General features: G+C 41.6%; 1 long non-coding RNA gene across 1 annotated transcript in view; it reads left to right on the forward strand.

The window, feature by feature from the left end:
- Positions 1-21,264, forward strand: part of LOC146768370 (uncharacterized) — a 63,553-nt gene continuing 42,289 nt past the window's right edge. The window contains exon 1 of the long non-coding RNA XR_014952878.1: positions 1-21,264. This exon is cut by the window's right edge and continues 11,358 nt beyond it. This is a non-coding gene — a long non-coding RNA (uncharacterized LOC146768370).

A 21,264-nucleotide genomic window follows, 5' to 3' on the forward strand; every position in this document is an offset into this window, starting at 1 on the left:
CTGTGGGTAGGGAAATAAAGCAAAGCCAGGACTCCAAACCCAACAGCTGAAAGAAAGGCAGGAGCGAATCTTTCCTCTGTTACTTTGTCCATTCCTCTCTGCACATCTATTTGCCATAGGCAGCGAGGATGAGTAAGGCTGGGCAGGGCCCCTTTCCCCCAGCTCTCCATGGAGGGAAGTGCACTGGAAATGCTGCAGGTGTACCACCACCTCCTAATTCACATTGCTGAGGACCACTCAGAAAATGAAAGTAAACAACCTATTTACATGTATTTTAAACACAGCTCGGTGCCTGGCAATCTAATTATTTCGAGGAAGAGGTTAAAACAGACACTGTAAGGCAAGGACCTTACATACCAAGCTCCAGCCCTCGGTGCATTAATATGGCTGAGTGGAGATACTAACATAACCTTACCTGTAATGGCATGAACACACCACTGTAATAATTCATTTAGAATGATGACACCTGAGACCTAATTTAAAACTCCTAGATGAATACTGTTCTCACATTCAAACCCCAAGGCTGCTGCAAACATACCTAAGAAATCCTAAGAACTATAGTGAGCCTAATTGAATTGGACTTAAATGGACCATTGAGGTGGCCTCACAGAGCTCTGGGGAATTTATATTGTCTATACTGTATCAGAATCACAGCTTGAACTGAATAACGGGTTACATCCAATCATGTTACTGTAACTCATGCTTGAGGAAAGGGGGAAACCTTTTGCTATCAGCAAGGCTGTATGGAAAACAATTTCAAATCACTTTAAACCCGGCTGGCAACTACTTTGCCAATTATGGACTCCTTTGGGAAAGGTGTGTGCTAGGGCTCGGGACTAAATGATTTATGTCAAGCGCCCCAGTCCCTGGAGGCACATACAGGAGGCTGGAGAGGAGGTGCTTGTGGCTAATTATTTCTCCTAAGAATACTTTAGCAAGGTAATTTGTGCTTGCAGATGAGTCACTCTGTGGGCTGAATATAACACAGGGAAAGCAGAGACTTCAGCGCTACAGACAGATAAAAGCGAAATGAATGGGATCTTCATTCCTTAATCTCATATACAAAACCCCAGCCCCTGGCCCCCTGCCTGCCCCCTCTCCCCCAAGGGCCCCTCACCACTCATGCTCAAGGGGGACCTCAGAGGAAGGCCAAGCAGAGCCTCATCCCCACACCTAATTACAGAAAGGAGCCCGGTGTTTAAAAGGCTGATAAAAGAGGGCAGTCTCTGTGACTCTTGGTGGTGCAAACCTGCTGGTGGCTGGGCATGCAGGAGGAAAAAGCTCGGGAAAGCTGAAGGAGGTAGAAGCCAAATGCCTTCCCAGCTTTCCTGCCTGTGCATCCCCTGCTGCACTGGCAGTTTCTTTGCTCCTGTTGTCTAAAATCTCCTCACAGGTGCACTGTTGACACTGTGTTATAATTTATGAAGCTGCAGATGCCTGGAACATGTAATTCATTTTGCAGATGGCAAGTGTAAATTCTGCTGTTCCTCACATGGCACAGACTTGTCTGTTAATAAAAAGGCTGACCTCCCAGATCCTGGCCACTCTGAGAGGTGTAGCAAATCCCGTTTGGAAATGTTGCTGCCATCGAGTAAGGTGTAAATAGCATTGATCTGGCTGATGAGACAAGCCTGGTTTCAAGATCCCTACTGTCCCAAAGCTTTGGGGTGTGAGCTTTGGGACTGATCCAAAGCAGGGTTAATTTTGATCAGAAATTTGGGATTGATTTGCAGCAGAAGCACACATTAGAATGTTGTGCATATTCTGAATACTGCCATCCAGACTGTAATTTGATTTTAGCCCATATTGTATAGTTGATTTTTTCAACTATCATTCACACTGGTTTTGGAATTTCAGGAGCAGTGAGAGCATGAATTTGTGGCAAACACAGAGCTGCTGCTCTTGATCAAGAATTAGTAGAGGTGCAGATACACTCTCCTTTTGAAAAATGCATTTGTGGTTATGCTTTACAGCAGCCGAGGAGAAGAAAGAATGCCGAAAGTCCCTGTGGAAATGCCACTCAAGCCTTCCAAACCCAGATGAGCCCCAAGCTCCCCAGCTGAGCTTGGGGCCCTGCAGAGCAGATGCACTGGCCACGCTGGTGCCTGCTAGAGGCGTGTGGGTAGTGAGCCACCAGGGCTGCAACCTGCAGCTGCAGCACTCTGCACAGATCAATCTGCAGCAAGAACTGAGGAAAGATGTGAACCACCTTTCTTTCCTGCAGCAATATAAGCAGTAACACAGCTGCCACAGATGGAGAGGGGCCAAAGGATTTGGCCCACAGCAAAGAGTAAAGTTGTGAAAGATCGAGTAGCTGAATTGACTGGCTTCGAAACAGCAATCTAACAAATCAATGGCTTTTGGGTGAGTCTAGTTTGTCCAAAAGATCTGTTGTCTTTTAGTCCATGCTCATGTGACAGCCTTCCATTGGGAATGTGGAGCAAAATCCATTCTTGTTGACATGATTAAGGCTCAGCTGCAAGGCACAGTCATCAGTGAGAGGCTCCTCTCTCAAGCATGAGCTGCAGGGGAAAGCTAGTTGGGAAGGCTAGTTAAATGCTGGCTGGCAGGGCAGGGAACACGCAGTGTTAGCAGGCATTGTAAACCCATAGCTGGCAATAAAAGGGTCTCTAGTTTGTAGCATTATGGGCTATATAAGATGAAGGGAACAAACTTAGGAAAACCTTAGCTGAGGTTGGTTTGGGATTTTTGCTGCTCTTTGGACATAGTTGAGTGTAGGTTCAAAACATTCACCTTGTGCTGATGAAGATTCAGACTCATGGTGTCTGTTAGAGAGTAGAGGAGAGGAAGGGAGGAAATTGAGGCAAAATGCACAATCCTGCTTTCCCTGCTCAACTTGTCCCCTCTGTCTGCCAAGGAGACACTCCAGAGTGCTGGAGTAAGACCTTATATTATGTTAGTCTCATAGAGGAGGCTGGATATGTACTGCTCATCCCTTGTGGATATAATCCACAGCAAAAATTGTGTTGAAAGCTACCACCCACAAAAACATCAGTATTCTGTCCTCTGCCTGATTGTCCCAATATCCTGGTTTATTGGACAAAATCCTGCCTCAAAAATTTGCATGCAAGAGAGAAGCCAGAGCACATTCATTGGGAAGTGTGCATGAAATGGAGCACTGGTTCAACAGAAAGTCTTTCACTTGCTCTTTTTCTTCTTTTTGATCCACTTCCTTAGTCTTTTCATGATCATTCACCACCAGGCACACAAACCCCTGCCACAACAGCTTAAGAGTCATTCTTTCAGTCCCAGCTGATGAGAAGAAATATTGTTCTGCAATATGGTCAAGATCTTCCAGGTCCTATATCACCCAGAACAGGATCACAGAAAAACTCCTCACAACTTTTCCTCTTTTAGTATGGAGAGTTTACAACTGTATTATGCAGATCTTTTATACATTTCTTTGTATTTTATTTTTTTATTCTTCCCAATATCTTTTAAGCTTCTTCCCCTTTGCACATCTGAGCTTTGCTGATCACAGAGGTCAAATAGATTGAAAACATGTGTGCAAGTAAAGTGGCTTCACCTTTGACCTCAAACTATTCCTTCTTGGGAACATTTAATTTGCTCTAACCAAATGCATTTTTATTTTAATGGAATGCTCTTTGCCTGAGGCAAACTGTGTGGAAGTCCATCAGATGTGTTTTCATTTTACCACTTTGTAGAAAAGTGTATTAATCCATTTTGCTTTACATCTGGAATTTTTTTAACACAGCCCTGGGATTTTCCCCCTCTATCTGCAGCACTACCCATGGCTCCTGTGCAGAAACAAAACAGAGCCATATGAAATTAAATGGACCAATGAGGTGTGTTAAGAATGAAAGTCGATCCTGATTGCAAAGGGAAAATTCTTTTAGCATTCTGGGTCTATATATTTCTATTTCTGCTAGGTTATATATTTTCTAAAGAATGATGCTCTGTGCTATGCCAGACAGCAGAGGATGTGAAAATTTGGTTTATAACACTATCATGGATCATTCTGGTGAGGTGAGGTAAGCTTTACATTAGCATCAAGCTGTGGCTACAGGTGCTCACTTTGTGTCTCTGCGATTTAATTCAAGGCTTGTAGCACTTTGTGGCAGAACATAGTGTAGAAGGTGTAACCATTTCAGACCGTGTTATGGTTTTGGTTGTTTTGGAAATCTTACACAATAATTTCTCCTAAGCAGCTCCCCTAAGCTATTTGGGGCAGTTTTCAAGCTGCTATGCATTCATGCGTAGCCTGTGAGTGTTTGCCCAGCCTACCTATTATAAAAATCAAGAGATATAGCTAGCTTTTATTTTATTTTTTTCTTTTTTTTTTCTTTTCTTCACAAGAGATAGTTTCCAGCTCATGTAACCTTCGTTGTTAGTTGTCTCACAATTCTGATTCTGCCACCACTCATTTTGGGGTCAAGTACTGAATTCAACATGATATGACAACCTAACATGAGAAAGCCAGAGTAAATGTCATCCTCTAATAGACTTGAATGATGGAACAAGTCTGTGCCCAGGAGTCTCCATTCATTTTGCATAGTCCCTGCATCCTATTTCTGCAGCTTGCTACTAGGAGGAACATCCCTCCCTTTGAAACCTGAAAGGGTGAATGAGCCCCTCTGTGGCTGCAATGTTGTCCTACTTTTCTGCTGTGCCTTCATTTAACAGTCTGCTGTCAGAGGAAATTATTTCAGTACTACTACTGTCTAGAATACTACAAAAAGCCGTAACAGCAACAAAAAAAAAATAGTAAAATAATAGTAGATAGATATATAAAACCGTATTTCCTTCTCTTGTGGATCCAAAGGAGGATTCCCATAGTTGCAGGAAAGTAGAGCCTACTGAGATTATTCACAGTGAGTAAATTGAGTAAATTGCAGGTCTGGTGGTGTGTGTTTTTTTCTTCTGTGCATGCATCAGTTATTCCTTGACAAGGCCCATTTTCTATCAATGGAAATATTTGTTAATAAGTATTTGTTATAAGTATTTGTTAAACAGCTTGTACGAATCATTTTCAGTCCAGTGAGAGGTTCACTTTGGACATCCACTATTCATTATTCACCGTGTATATGTTCACACAAGTCATATGGTATTGTCACTACTCCTTACTTGAATAACTCTAGTTAAACAGGAGGCTAATGAATGTTGGAGCACACATGGTGAATAACTAATAACAAGGAACATGCTCTCTCACTTGCACCTGTACTTAGCTATAACCAGGGCTGTCTGACAGAATGTGGGGTGGGGCCTGCAATCTGGGTTTCCCAGCTCCGAGGACCTCCTTCTCCCACTGTGGCACTGTGTGTGCTGTGCGTGTGCCATACAGGTCACTCCAGATGTGCAGCTTGTTGCTGTGTGCCATGAGACACTTCTTAGCTGGACTTGGGGCCTTGAGTACCCATACATGGGCTCTACCAGTAGACACTGCTATGCAAACCTGCTAACTTCTCAATATGGGGGTAAGGAAATGGGAATCTGTCTATTCAAATGTCATGAAACAGAAAGAAAGTCCATAGTCAACCCAGCTCCTTAAACTTTCCCCTAGCAGGAAGTCCAGCTCCCTCCTATTGTGCTTCTGATGCAAAGCAACCAAGTGCTCCTATGGATGTGCCTCCATAGCAAGGTGTGATTTTAGCACAAGATGAGGAACCAGTGACAGGTGCCAGATGACCATCATGCCTATCAGGATCTTTGAAGGTGCACTACAGAAGTCTCAATCCCTTCTGGCAACCAGGGATCCAGGCATGTGCCCGGTGACCAGTTTGGAGGATGGACAGCTGCAGTCAGATGAGACAGGCTGTGCTATCATATGGCCATGACCACCAGCTTTAATGTGAGAGGCAAAAGTATCCCTGATCATGTACCATTTTCCTTCTTACCACCCTTTTTTGTCTTTTACTCAAGTTCCCTTGTGTCTTCCATAATCCATTACTAGGTTAAAGCTGGTATGCTCATGATATTTATCACCTTGCCCAGCTTGCTTCTCACCTTGTCCACTGCTGCCCAATCCCAAAGGTTTCTGAAACCCCTGAAAGTGTGCTTAAATATACTTCACAGTTACTGATAAAAGAGCTTGGAGGAAGATGTTTCATCCAACAGTGATGGTTTTGCCATTACAACTGCCTCATATTTTTAGTGGTTTCATCATCATATAAGAGGGTTTTATGTCTCCTTGTTCCTCAGAACCTGTTGAGGCAGGACTATGCTACTATGTGCTTTTGCCTCTTCACAGATTTTGCTTTCCCACCTTCTGACTGCTTCTGCCCTTTTCATTTCTCACTGGAGAGACTCCATGCTCTTTTGGTGCTGGAACATTTTTCCTCATGTGTTTGCGGTGTCTAGCACAACATAGCCCTGATCTCTGCTGGTGGATACTAGGCACTCGTGGAATTCAAACAATAAATAATCCTCATTCCTGCTGCATTGCTCTACTTGTGCTATATATCAGATGAGAGAGGGTGGCTCTTAATCTTCTTACTGTCAGGATTATACAGGTATATTTCTGATAGAGAACTTTTAAACTACCATACAGTGAAAAGCTGGAAGGTCTCTTGTAAATCACACTTTACTCACATATAAACATAACTTAAATCAAGTTGATGAGCAATACCCTCCACAAGATAAATGTCTGATACCAGATTTATTTCAGATCTGTTTACACAAAGGATTGACAATCAATACCTGCCCTTGGGATGAGCAGTGGAACAAAAATGATCAGGCCACTTGATGTCACTATTGCTTGACAATGTGCCCAGGCAACTGAGAGATAAATAGGGTTAGTTCAAAAGGAGAGCAAGACGGGGTTTCAGGAAGGCCTGTGGACCATGTATTTAAAAAGAATGAGAAAGATACATTATTTAGGATTGAGCATAAATTCTGCTTCTGTACATTTAGCATTAGTGCAGAACTCCACTTCTGCACTCATGGCTGAAAGTGCTCTGAATGAGTTTGGAGCAGGATTCACACATTTTTCACTCGCTTAGTGTAAGAAAAAGACACTTTTTTGTCTCTCTGATGCCTCTGTGTGGGGAGCATTGTGGTACTGAGCAGAGGGCCTGTATGATCCAGTGGTCCAGGCTTACGTTAATAATTCTTGTATTTTACCATACACCAGGTAATACTGGGTCCATAATGATAACTATGAAGAAGAATACTTTTGTCTTGCCATGAAGTTTTCTGGCTACCTGGCTGATTTTTACAAAATGCAGCCAGTGTTTCACTTGAAGAGTTTGGGTCCTCACCTGGGCAGCCGACAGAGTTTCTATTTCTATTTGCTTACTGCAGAGATTTCACCATTCAGCGAACTTATTAGTTGCAGTTGAACCATAAATTATTTATCAAAGTCCACAGTGAATAAATATCTAATACTCCTACCCACACAACTTCATCTAAGTCCCATGAAACTGAGCAATGGGTTTCTTCTCCTTTTGGAAGGGTTTAGGTTACTAAATAATTCAGAAGCCTCTCTCCTGGCTGTGGTAGGATATGTGGCTTTAAACTACCTTAAAGTGCTTTTTGTTAGGAATTGAACCATACTGGTCACTCCTTTGTCTTCTGGTATAGTGAGTATTTACTTGGATGAAAAGTGGGTGAATGCCTTTGTGTGTGAAACTGTGACAGCAATTAAAACTCAAATTTTTTGTTCTTGGAATGAGTAAGACCATGGGAAATTTGCATATTTCTTTCTTAGATCATTGTCATATGGAGAACTCTTGGAATTGACCTGTTTGGGAGGAGCTGCAGGTGTGCTGTGCTTGCTCAGAATAATTATATTTTATCCATTTGGAACAATTAACTTCCTTTTGGTTTAGATTTTCAATAATCAGTTCACTTTCCCCCTGCTGTTAGTTCTCTCCCTTGAGCAGTAGTGTTAGTTACAGCTGCTTACATGGCTCTGACTATGGGTGAGCAATAAGACAGGCAATATCTAAATTATTTGCATGCACAGGATACCTATGAGTGGAATTTAACCCACATCTCCTAGGCCATGAGCCAAACTCTTACCATGCGACAAGCTTCCCTTACTGCTAGGAAAGTAAAGCTTGAATCTCATCAGGTTTCCAACAGGCCCCATTTCTTTGTGAAAGATGTTTAGCAGTGATTTTTGTAGGACCCTGGCTTTATTTCTTCATTTTCCCTGTAGATGACCCTATGTGGACGATTACAGTAACAGGCATTGTCTTTCTCCTTCCCAGGGAAAAGGGAGATGAGCTCTTCCAAGGTAAGTGATCATCTATCACTTCAGCATCTTGAGGACTCCTGTTCCTTAAACCCGAGGAACTGGCTCAAGTGGGTCTTGGCCCTTCTAAACAGAAGATCAAGATACAATATTGAGTAAGTTTTAAAGCTGAGATAATTTGTAGTGACTCCACTGACATATGGTTGGAAGGTCACTGAAAAGAGGCAATTAAAAATAATGGCACACTGAATCCAAAACCTGCTGGCTTATTTCCAGATCTTTCAGTCTGGACATCACCCTGTGTATGGGCTGAAGAGTTGAGGTGAGATCCCAGGTGGCATCTCCAACAGAAGCGTTGGGGACAAGCCTGTGTACCCTTGTGGCATGGTGTGCTCTTCTTTGCTGTTATTCTAGCTGGCCCAGTGGAACTGCTCATGTCAGTGCAGTCATGATTTAATCATATTAATAGTGCTGGGCAGTTGATGGAAATGTGGTACAAAAGACAAAAATGTACAAAAAATAATCTTTCTGACAAGCACTTTATTTTCTGTAGAAAAAATTGCAATCTCTTGTGAATTTTAAACTACCCTAAAGAATTTCATGTTGAGGCAACTGTTCTTTACAGAGTTCTGCAGCTTATTTTAAAAATACCAGTAGAAAGGTTTTTTCTCTATTAAACTACATATGTTTTAAGAGTAATTTCCATGGAATCCTTATTAATTTCTATAGCTCTCTGTTTAATTTTCTTTTTTTCATAAAGAACATTGTAAAATTGTAACTAGTATGGTTGGTGACTACGTTTCAGGGCTGTGTCATGGCATCTCTAAAAGAGTTGGCTTTTTGTTTCATTTCCTTCAATCTATTCTTTGGCAACCTCCAACCAACTGTACAAGCATGGAAGAAAGATCTGAGCATTTATGATGAATTGTGAGCGGGAAGGAATTGGAATTGTCTTTAATGAGCTGTAGCCATTTGGTTTCACTTCTCTGACAGTCCTTAAGTACTTTGTGTACTTTAAGTAAAAGACAGAATCAAGCCCTTTAAGATGTCTCAGAGTCACCCCATCATTTCAGCATTATCTGGGCATTCTGATGTGCTTTCCCATTACAAGACCATTCTGGAATTGAATGGTCAGTGATGATAAACAGCGATAATGGATTACTGAGTAGGGGGAAGGTAGGAGATATTAATAAGGTAAGATTTTTAATTAATTTTTCAAGTTAATTAAAATGTCCAAAAGCACAATAAAACTGCAGAAAATCTGGCAAGGGAATGGCAGCCTGTCTGATTAATGCAAGTCAACTGTCTTCTGAGGGTAATAGTAATAATGATGAGATTATGGATATGGAAGAACCTGCTAAAGAGATATGAGATGCATGTGGAATACAAACTGTGTCCTAGTTACTATTTTATGGTGCACAATGGATCTTATTAAGGAGGAATAGCAGTAAGAATTACCACTGAATTGCTCAATAAAAGTATTGTGTAATTAACACTGCTGCACCATCAGCTTGAGTGCTACCTCCCATTGATACTCCATATCCTCCATTTACTTTTAGTTTTTAACTAAAGTATGGGAGTTTCAATAGCAGATGCTGGCAGCTTGAGAAACATGTTTCCTTGTGCATGACGATACTTGGAGAAAGGCAAGCAAACACTGAAGGGCTGGAGTGGAGAATATGATATTCAGAAGAGACTGGCAGGAACTTCTACAAGTGAGAGTTTGATACTCCATTCCCTCAGTAAAAATAACACTGAAACAAAATAACAATAATAACCACGATAGAGAGAGTAAAAATACTTTCTTTATGGCATCCCCAGTCTCATCCCTAATGAGGTTTTGAAAGCATGTGTTCCCCATCCAAGCAGAAAACAAGTCCCACTGAGGCTGGTGCACAAATGATGAATAGGTTTCATTGATGGGTATTTTTTCACAGCGTTAAGTTTCTTATTACATATATATGCCATGTGCCTGCTGCAGTGGTGCTCTGCTTTTGGCTGAGTAATCTAGGCAGTCTCCAATAGAAGTATTGTGACATTTTAATTAGAGGTATCTGTATCATACAGGAGATAACACTTGCTATAGTTCTGTCCTGATGGAAAAAGAAGTAGTCGACATCATCAGGAAGAATATGGTACTGCAGGTCTTATGGTAGTTCACTTAACTCTCAAAGGAATATCCTTGCTGTTGAAGAGCAGATGTAAACCAAAACTCACACATTCTGAGCGATGCACATCATTGTTCTCTATAGAAAAACAAAATCTGCTGGCTGCAAAGCCAAACTCCTCAAAATTAATATTGAAAGACCAGTTCAATGACAGATTTGGCCAGACCAGAAATGAGATCTGAACTGCCCATGTTTCAGGATGTTTGGAGCCTGAGTTATGAAGTTATGATAGACCAAGCCTATGCTCATAATGAATCACTAGGTTTTTTTTTCAGTTCCTGGCTAGGTTATGCTATATCACATGCTCATTTTATTCAAGCTCCTTTCTGTCAAGAGCAAAATTCTTAATTCCATCTTCAGTGTTTACCCAGGCTGCTCTTAAAAATGAAAATAGTATCTGGAGGATTTTAGTCTTGGTGAAATAATAAAGGAAAGTAAAAGCCTCCTGTCTTGAATTCTGAATAGGCTGCATCACCACATGCAAGAGAAATGGTTGCTATAGATGGCCTTGTTATTAAAAGGGGAGGGTGAAAAATGGCAAGGAAGGTTTGAAGCCAGCTGATGTAAAACAGAACCAGTTTATAGGGAGCTGGCTGAGGACTGCAGTTTTATAAGGTGCACTTTAAACAACCATTCCAGTGCACTAAAAATATCATAAAAACTATAGCTTCTAGCCACAAGTTTCAGAAAATGCTTAGTGGCAAAAAGAGAAAAAGCTGGAAACTATAGGGCATAAAGAAAATCTCATACACAGAATGGAGGAACATTTAGGTCTAGGCTTTTCTTCAGGCTCCAGCTCAGTGCAAGCACAAGATACCACATGCTGTTCAGTAGAACAGGATTCATTTTCATAGTGTAAAAAGTACATAAATGCCACAAGAGAGGAACCACAAAACATTCAGTATCTGAGGCTGACTTAGAGCTTTCACTCCACCCTCTGCAGATCCCACTGGCACCCACAGAAGTGCTGCCACCCATCCTGCTATTTTTCTCCTGAGACCTTACCAGATTAATTAAAGCAGCCTAACTGCTCATCAGTTGTCAAAACCCATTGCTCCTTTGCTCCCATTTTAACAGGAAAAAACTACCTGTGGAGGCTGGGGTGAGTGGTTCCCTGCCTAAAACCAATGAGCTGCCCTGCTGCTGGAATAGCAATGGTCCAAAGAGATGATTTGCCATATTGCATGCTTGGAAATCAGTCCAGAAAGGCATCAGGAGAAACCAGCCACTTGTGCTGCTCACACCAGAGTTTTTTTCAAGGTTTCTTTTTGTGGCTGCTTGTCCCCAGCATCTCTCAAAAGGAGAGGTCATGCTTGGCTATTTTTTTTGGTATGTCATGTTTACCTGTGACTTGGTCTCTGGAGCTGACTGCTGACTCTTGAAAACAAGAGGAGGGAGAGACCAGAAAGGGCAGGAAGGTTGCTGTGACACAGGAAAACTTGTATGGATGTCATGAACATTTGTCATGCTTCCCAGGATATTTAAATGTTTCATTAGAAGTGTATGGCATGGCCCTGTCAGTCACAGGATTTTAGGGGACCCATCAGAGACATTTCTCTGAGGCAGAGTACCTGGCTGTGGGCCATGTCAGGAAGGTATTAACTTGCCACTGGTCTTTGAGGGCAGCAAACTGAAGTATCCCAGTGTCTGTGCAGCTATGCTGCCTGGGACAAATGGGACCAAACTAGGGATTCTTCCCTTCCACCCCAGTTTTGGAGCCAGCTGAGCCATCTGATTTCAGGAGAGGGAATGATGCCTTGGTCTGCAGCTTCAGTAGCAAATATCATAGCGTGGTTGCAAGACAAGAGAGAGGAAGTAATTGTTCTGAAAACCATCACAAGTTTGTTGTTTTCTTTTTTAACAGGATGCTAAAAGCAGGCTTTTAAATACTCCTTTCCCAGTCCTCCCTTGCAATAGCAGGAGCTGAGGTCAGATGTCTTTTCTTGCAGTGATTAATACCTTCCTACAGGAGGACTGCCATTAAAGGGAATGAGGCAGCCTGCAGAGCAAGGCTTTCCTCTGAGGGAGAAAGTGGCTCTGTGTCTGCAAACCGTGGCAGACTCTGAACTTCCCAGTTTTCTCCTCTCTGACTGCAACCTCTCGCATCCTCGGTTTATGGCAAACATAAAACAGGAGGCCATTTAAAAAAATAAGATAAATCAGACCTTAAATTTAAATTGTGTTGATATAAATCATTCATGCAACAGATTGCATTTATTTATTGCCTTTGTTTGCAGAGCTAGAAATCTGTTAGATGCGCCTCGCAGAATTCATAGATTAAAAAATAAAAATCCTTATGAGATACAGGCTTTGTGCCTAAAATGCAGCACTTTCCTATTAAAACCTTTATTTGTCTTCAGAGGGAATACTTTGGCACTGTTTTTCCCCATCATCTACCTCCTCCTTCTCACCTCTGAAGCTGCTTCCCAGTCACAGGGATGTGTTTCATGCTCCAGCTCCAGTGGCTCATAGCCTTTCTGAACTTATCTCCAGCCTGTCTCCTGATGGACAAGCTGGCAGCTCTTCCCCCAGCCTGGAGGACACCTGGCAGCAGCCTCATGGGCAGCAGAGCATTGGGGAGGAGAAAGTGACCTCATATCTACTCTTGGGACCAGAAAGAGAGGACAAAAGTTCATAAAAAAAAAAAAAATCTAAGTGGGGCAGTGTTTCAAAGACCAAGAGTCACCTCTCAATAGTGGGACATCTGGTGACATTAGCTGAAGTTTCATAAAAGCTCCCTGTGGCTTTTTCAGAAATAGAGCAGGTTTCAAAAAGAGAGAAAGAAAGAAAGAAAATACAGAGCCCTGTGTATTGGTGTTGATTTATCTCCATCTTCTATGCTAAGGTACTGCTAAAGCCAGCAAAGGATCCTAACTTGATTTTCTTCATCTTGGAAACAGGAGAAATAGCTAGTCATGAATGTATGCTATTTACAAAGATGTGGTTTTGTCCTGCTTTCTTCCTTTATTTCATTATTTATTAAGTAAGATAATAGCTTATGGTACTTACACAGAGCCAGCTGTTTGCAGGATGCCAAGAGCAGGTGGTCTGGGAGGCCTCTGATGAATTGCAAAAGACACTTACCAGCTGCTATCACTGTGTGAAACGAGCAAACCTGCAAAATCTTTATTTTCAATTGGATTGTACTTTTAAGTAAGCAAGGGAGACAGCCAGTATAACTACAGACCATGACCAACAACCCACATAAAGTGAGTGCAAACACAAGTGATTAATGTACCAGGATTTCAAAACATCCAAAATGAGTGAGTCAGGTTTAATAGGGTGCGTGAGAGGGAAGGGGAGCAGGAAGGGATGGGTGGGAGCTGGGGTGTGCATGGAGGGACTGCAGGAGAAGGGGCTGCTACATGATGTGAGGAGTAAGGCAAAAAATAACTCTTTGAAGAATCTGAATAATCTATACGGTGTTGTTAGCATCTCTCATATTTTTATTCTCCCTTGTAAACAATATTGTTGGTTGAAAGTTTTCATGGCCCTTTTCTTCTTTCTCTCATCACCTCCATCCCTCTTTTTTTTTTATCTTTTTCTTCCTTTCTTTTTTTATTTTTTTTTTTTTTTCAATTATGTAGGGCACTCTCGTGTGCTGCCTCACCAGGGCACAATCCTTTGGTGGTAACCACATCCTCAAATGGTCACTGAAGAGATGCAGGGATAATGGGTTACAAAGACAGACATTAATAAGGTAAGATAAGAGAGGGGAGGTTTATTAATTTTTCAAGTAAAGTTAGGATGCCCAAGGGCACAGTAAAACTGTAAAGAATCTAGTGAGGGATGAGAGGCCTAGCTGATTAATGCAAGTCAGCTGTCCTCAGAGGGTGATTGTAATAATGATGAGATTATGGAAGAACCTGCTGAAGACAAATGAGATGCATGTGGAATAAAAACTAAGTGTCCTAGTTACTCTTTTGGAGTGCACGATGGATTTTATTAAGGAGGAACAGCAATATAAATTACTGCTGACTGAGATGCCAAAGTGAGGAGCTGGGCTTGCTTTGCTGGAGTTTCTTTGCTTGAGAGGTAGCAAGCAACCCAGGGTGCCTCACTTGAAAACAATCCAAAGAAAATATGAAAAAGTGAAATGGGGGCTTTGTCCCATACTGCAAAAGCAGATAATATTTCTGCTTGGTGTCTTTGATGTACCTTTCCCTCCACTCCCCTGTTTCCCTCTTCAGCTCCATTACCTCATTTCTTCCCTTTGCTGGGGTGGATAATTCAAGGCTTCCCAGTTTGTCCCAGGAGCCCTTACCCTGTCCAGAAGTGGCTCTTCTCCAGACAGTCCCACCGTGCAGTGCATGAATAAGGCAATGTTTCAGAGGGCAGCAGTTTTCCAGCCTGCTTTCCTTCCTTTTCTGACCAACCTTTCCATTTTCTCATTCCTTGACACTTGCCCCCATGATTTTGCTGCCCCTGCCATTTTGTCATTGGTGTCCTCAGCTTCTCTTACCACCTGTTTTGGCTTTTTCCTCTCTACCCTGGGTTGGTGGGATACACCCTCCCACCAGCCCTGCAGCCTTCACCATGGCCTCCCTGCCCCTTGCTTCTCTACAATAACGTGAGGACCAGAGGCATGATGACTTCTGCTTTCATGGGTGTTGATCAGAACACAGAAGACTTGGTGGCACGTCCTCTGCAGCACCTAAAAGGTGTAGGAATAACTTCCTGAAGTGGGAGGGCAAGGGATGACTTCGAGATGCAGGGGGCTGGCAAACCTGCGCCAAGTCACGCAGCGGGAACCAAACTGTAATTAACAGCATGGTAAGAAGTGGCATGACATGATTTCTTGTATAGATTTTCCAGGTCCTCTGTTTCTTTCCAGTGTATTAACTGTCCATGGTAACAAGAAATAAGAAATTATAATATCAGCTGCTTGTGTTACAGTGCAAAGTCAGCATTTCCATTAGAAAATCAGTTTCTAATGGCTTTGAGTAATATAATAATGAACTTTCACTTCAGGATTAATCCTGATATTTAGAGGTTCTAGTCAGATGGTGGTTGTTTTCCCTACAAAATTTAGTAGATAAATCTGGGCATTATAAGGCTTCATCACCTCCCCACAACTCAGAAGTCACTTTCTCCTGAAAGCTTTCCTCTTCCCTTTATTGTCTTTGTAAAGTCATGGTATGGGCTTTTCATCTCTTTTGCCTTGATGATTTATTTTTTAAAATGGATTTAAGTAACTCCTGGATGTCAAACCAGCATTTTCTCCCACAGGCTAAGCATGTAATTACCTGATAGATGGACATTTCTGTATTATTAAGATGGTCTAGATACATATTTATGCAGCAGACATTAGTGGTTTCGTTTTAGCAGCTCCCTACATATATATTTACATGACAGACCATAGTGTTCTGCAGCTTCAGCCCCCATAAACCTCACTTGTGACACGTGAATCTGCTGTGTTTCATGCACAGCGCTGCAGACATGCAGAACAATCTTAGGTGGGGACACTCTCATGGGGGGATTGGTCACTACTGGATGAACAGAAAGCGATGTTATGTAAATAGAATGTATTTTCCAAAGGAAGGGAAAAAGCCAAAATTGCAAACATACAAAAATAACAGCCCTAAAAGATCATGTAAGTATCGTGCCTCTGATTCCCAATAGCAGATGCTTCGGGTGTTGAAACTCCCACCAGAACAGCTGCAGGAATGTAGAATCACATCTGGGCTTGCGACGGGGCTGCATCATTACCCACCAACAGCAAAACAGCCAGATGCTCCCAATTCATTTTAGGGACAGAACTTAAAGTTTGAATCCGTGAACATCCCTGCTTTACAACCACTATTTACCATTGGCTGCAGCTGTTCCTGGATGTGCTGCTGAGGTGGTGGTGGGAGCCAGGACACGGCTGAGATACTGGGTGGCATTGCAGTGGTGGGGTCATCTGACACAAGAGGCAGAGATGAGGCAGGGGTCTGGGCTGTCTCAGTGCCAGCTTTGGGAGCTGAGGATGATCTCTTCAGCCCCATGGAAGGGCAGTGGGGGTATTGGTGGGAGTATTGCTGCTGTCACTTGGTGCACAGCCTGCTCCCTCGTTGCAATACCTGCAATACCTTCTCTCCTCTGCCACTTTCTGCCTCTGGCAACCATGTTCAGCACACCTGCGTGTTTTGGGATGGTGTTTTGGCTTCATGTGCTGCTGAAGGATGTGTAATGGGAGAGTACCTCAAATCTAGAGATGAAGGCAAGTGAGGGCATCTGGCTTGACACTTGAGCTCTGGTGGTCACGTCTCTTGCCACCCTCCTTTCCTGCACTGGCTCTGGTGGAAAAAGTGAGCTGTATACTGAAGGTGTCCCACTCCAGCAGCACTCACATTTATGTGTCAAAGCTGCTTGGAAAGAAGAGGTTTTGCTTTTGCTCTGGCTCCCTGCATGTTTCCTGTTCAGAATTCTAGTTCCCATTGCACAAGTATGTTGGCTGGAGATGATTCCTCCAAGTGATGGTTACTTGGTGTACCAAGTATCTAAGGTGTGACTTACTTGTTCCTCTCTACCAGTGTTTTTCTATCTCTCTAATGGGACTTTCAACTTCTATAGTGGCAGCTGTATTATGCTATTTCATCATTTTAGGGATTGCTCTTACTTGCCTGTTGTACCACATTTCAGCACTGGCTGATGCCTGGCAATGGTTATCCTATCTGTCAGGAGGAAAGAGCACCCTTGGCTCTCTCTTTTTACCTTGGCTCTCTTCTTCTGCCTTGCCTCAGTGGGAGTTCAGGTGTAGGCACAGACATCCACTTTCTCCAACCTCATATTCAAGACAGAAATAGACTTGAGGCTTATATGGCACAGGTATATGGCCTGTACAAAATCTACACCTGAACCTGATCAGAGGTGGATACTGACCCCTGAACCACCAGGGAAACTCAGACAGTCCTGCTCTCACCACACTATAGTTTTTAATATGGTAATTCATTTTTTTGCATGTAACCACACATAAATAACTGGAGAAGATTAGTTACATGATTTGCAATGGAATTATCAACTTAATCAAAGGTTGTTACTGCACAACCAAGGATCGTACAAAAGCTTTTTAATAAAAGAAGCTGTACACAAAATAAAATAACAATACCAACATTTGCAAGCATGTGCTTGTCCATCACCTTGTTGTCACTTGTCCATAGCCTGGACCACAGGAGGGGCAGAAGAAGGTTTTAATTTGGCTCCTGATGTGCCTACAAGAATTACACAAAGTCTCCAATTGACAAATGGGACTGAGGTGGTTTAGCAAAATGTTTAGTGTCAGATGGTTTAAAGGACAGCCATAGAAGCAGATGGACTTCTTCTAGGATGGGGGCTTAATTGTCAGTGGGGCAAATGGCATCCATGTTCTTGCATGACTGTTTTCTACTTTCATGCTGTCAAACAAGATCATTTTTAGAGAAATTGATGCCAATTTGTTTTAAACAAAAAAAAAAATCTAATCTACAAATCAGAACATCCCTCTCCCTAGGGAGAAGATGTTGTGTGTTTTTGTATTGTTTAGATTATTGCTGGTGAACATCTGTTATGAGAGTAGCAGCAAGGTTTGATAGGATTAGATAAACTTCCAGTACTGCTGAGAATGTGAATTTCTGTCTCAAACTGAGCCTTTTAACTAAGATCTACCCCCCTCACCACCATGATATGAGGATCAGAAGGAGGAGGAACAGAACTGTTCCTGAGTCAGACAGAAGGAAGATGCAGGCAAACCCTCCCTGGTACAGGGAGCCCCATTTTCTGGGTCTGTGGTCTTCAGGAGCGTGGCTTGCCATATTGGAGAGGCCCCATGGAGAAGGGTCTCCAGTCCATGTTGTCTGTACCCCTCTTTCACTCTGAATTTCCATGACAATCACTTAATCTCTGTCTTTTGGGGGTTTTCAGAAGCCTCTACCTTCATAGCTTTACTGAATGGAAGAAAATGTTCTGAGGGATGTTCCTGGGAGTGCTGTGAACTCCCAGAAGTGGGGTGAGTGCAGGGTACCCCTGAGCCCAGGGAGGGCTGTACTGACCCTCCAACATGCAGCTGCTGCTCTTCAGCTTCTGAAGGAAAACTGGGAAGCACAGAAATCCAAAAGGGTTACAAGTTCCTCTGAAATAAATTAGAATGTAAGCTCCCCAGGGACCCAAGCTGCTGTTGTGGGGTAACCACTGCCAACGCAGAGCTTGCTTAAAAATACTTGTAATGTTTATTATGAGTTCACCAATGAGTGCAAATACTTTCACTGCCTGCAAGGTTCATTAATGTCATTGCAGTGCTGTGTGAAAGCAAAATGGAAATATAGGGCAACTAATGAAAACAAAGGTTAAATACAATTTCCCAGCTTCCCAAGGGAACAGGGTTTTTTCAGAAAACAAATTTCTGTCTATATGTGAGAAATTGTGCAGCTTCCTCTTATTTTTACCCTTTCCATAAAATTTTATACAAAACTTGATCATAAAGAGGAAGAACATAGTAAAATAGTGTCTATTTGGAACAGAATATGGTATTATAGACTAGAGTACATGAGAAAAATCAATAGCTTTGTATAAGTGTGAAGTCCATAATCACTCTGCAGACATACCTTGGAGAATTTATGCATTTTAACTGTCTTTGTATAAGACCTTCCAGGGAACTGCACATAACAACAATTAATCATGTAATTAATACTTAATTTACAAAGGAAACAGTATGCCCCACTCTCCTGCAGAGGCACTTGGGGTGATAAGCAGCAGAAAAATAGAATTCAAATAAAAATAACTTATTAAAAGTAAGTCAAGAAAGATAATAAATGAAGGAGGAAAGACGTGCCACTGCAGATGCATAAACAGAACAGAAAATGCTTAAAAACTCCCAGCTTCATCCTGCTTCTAACAAGATTCCCATTTGCTTTGGTGGAGACAGGGATATCATTGAGAGCCTTGGGAAATCCTCATGTGATGCCTTATGAAAGCAGAAAAGACATCCATTTTCCATCAAAGTCTAGTGGGCTTGTGAGCTGGAAGTCTGAGTATGCTTTGTAGTCATGAATAATACTACTAATAATACTAATACTAATAATACTAATACTACTAAGTGAACTGAACACCACTTACTGGGGAGCTTACTGCCTTCTCCAAAATAGATTCGGGAAGACTAAACTGGTGCTGACTTTTTCCAAAATTGGCTTAGACCTGTGTCTGTCAATTCCACTTTTTTTCTATGGCTGTAGGCATTTTCCTGGTGTCAGAGTAAAGCCTTACTGGTCTATAGGTTTTGAAAATCACCCATGCAAAACTTTCCTAAAAACTGTGTCATGGCTGCCATTTTTCAGTCCTGTGTTATGAAACGCTACCATCAGATAAACTAAGATTCAAGCTAAATTTGGTGGTGATCAACTTCATATTTGAGTTCTTTCACAGCTTTTGGGTTAAAAAAAAATCCTACCTCCTGATTTGCTATGATTTGAATTACTAATTTTCCCTGAATCATGGTCACCGATACTTATCTTGTAATACATTTTTCAAGATCATTCCCCATGTGTGAGGCGTGAAAATTTTCTAGCTTCTGATGTGCATGCTAATACAAATAAGTTGGGTAGATTTTGCAATGGGTTTTCCTTTGATGAGTTTTGATCCCACTAACTTTCTTGTAGGTCTTTTTGCTTTTTTCCTTTCTTTCTTTTTGCCTCTTTCTAGAAGAAGATACTTCTCAGTATTTCTTGCTTTCATTAATATATCTTAGCATGCATATATATAAAATTTAGATTAATATTATAAATTTAAATGTTCATATTCTTACTGATTTCTTCACCTACGCATGAATCCCCCTCCCCCCTTTTTTTTTTTTTTTAAGAAATGCCTTTTTACTTATATTAGCCTCATTTATTCTAACATTTTTCCATATTGGCATGTTTGAATCTTTTGGAGCAATATATCTTTACCCAAACCTCTGATGTGTAGTCCTTAGACATCTTCCACAACAGCAAAAGCACATTTTATATTACAGAAACTCTTTTTATTTTATTTTAAATTATTTGCTGATGTTTCTGTATCTCTACTTTTAAAACTCAAGTGTCACTTAGTGTAAGCTTTAGAATTTTTCCCTCTGAAAGGAAAAGACACTGAATTTAAATGCATTATAGTTACTATTATAGGGTCACAGATGCATCTTGAACCTTCTTTTAAAATCCTACTTAAGACCAAGTAAAACTACAGTTTACATCTCTTCTTGCAAATGGTCAGACTAGCTAATCTGAGGAGTTGTTTCCCATGTCTGAAAAACAGCCCTGGTGTTACAGCTGACACAGAGATGCACCATGTGGGAGCATCTGACCACTGTGTGTTTTCCCAGATTGGTTTATCTCCCTTCCTCAGTGGGATGTGGAGGACTAAAGATCTGCACTGCTTAATGTGTGTGGAATTCCAAGCCATGTCAGAAGTTATTTCTAAGGTGATTATTTAATCCTATATTCCCTAGTACTTTAAAAACCAAACTCCTTTTTATCATAGCTTTACAATGGGTCACTGATCATCTTTGTTCTCCTAAACCATAGGTGTGACTGTAGGGATACTTCCACTTTAAACCTGGCATTTCAGCTCATCCATCTTAGCTGTAGGACTCCTAAAGTTTGTTTAGAGTCACCAATATATTTACAGTGGTCTGGTGATCACTATGTCTTGTAGTGATCTAGTCAGTCTCACATGAAATTGTTAGATTGTGCTTCATTGTGGATTTTTGTCTTATTGCTATCCTAAATTGTGGAGTTGCTTTGACTCCAGCACTATAAAGCATCTCTCCCCACATTGTGCCCATCCACTCATGTTTTTTTCCTGTGCTGGCAAAAAACAAAACAAAACAAAACAAAAAACCCCAAACAAACAAACAAAAACCCCAAAAACCTAATTTTTGAGCTCTTTCATCTCTTTCATATAGAAAATATTTGGGAGTCTTTCCCAAGTCTT

Source organism: Lonchura striata, chromosome 2 (genome assembly GCF_050655825.1).
Source record: "Lonchura striata isolate lonStrDom1 chromosome 2, ASM5065582v1, whole genome shotgun sequence".
Taxonomy (NCBI): Eukaryota; Metazoa; Chordata; class Aves; order Passeriformes; family Estrildidae; genus Lonchura; species Lonchura striata.